This window comes from Gavialis gangeticus, unplaced genomic scaffold (genome assembly GCF_001723915.1).
Source record: "Gavialis gangeticus isolate Ggan-Ray unplaced genomic scaffold, GavGan_comp1, whole genome shotgun sequence".
NCBI classification, from domain to species: Eukaryota; Metazoa; Chordata; order Crocodylia; family Gavialidae; genus Gavialis; species Gavialis gangeticus.
Window position 1 is genome coordinate 25,436,005 of NW_017729002.1, and position 234 is coordinate 25,436,238.

At 73.1% G+C, this 234-nt stretch overlaps 1 long non-coding RNA gene across 1 annotated transcript in view; it reads right to left on the minus strand.

The window, feature by feature from the left end:
- The window catches only part of LOC109290895, a 5,905-nt gene extending 5,736 nt beyond the window's left edge, over window positions 1–169 (minus strand). The window contains exon 1 of the long non-coding RNA XR_002095709.1: window positions 53–169. This is a non-coding gene — a long non-coding RNA (uncharacterized LOC109290895). The remainder of the gene's footprint in view (window positions 1–52) is intronic.
- Between the last annotated feature and the right edge of the window lie 65 nt (window positions 170–234).

Below are 234 nucleotides of genomic sequence, written 5' to 3' on the forward strand. Positions count from 1 at the left end.
CCCCCCCCCCCCCCCCCCCCCCCCCCCCCCCCCCCCCATGAGGGGGGCGCACCTGGCCAGCTGCTTGGTTGCCATGGCTGCGGCCGTTGCCCGCGCCCAACAGCTGTTAGAGCCACTGCCGACGGTAGTATCGACGCTATCAGCAGATCAGCTGCTCTGGTCTGGCGGAGGGGGCGGGGCCTCTTGCTCGGCCACTGGCAAGCCGGCGGCGCTCAGGCATGAGCAACGGCTCGC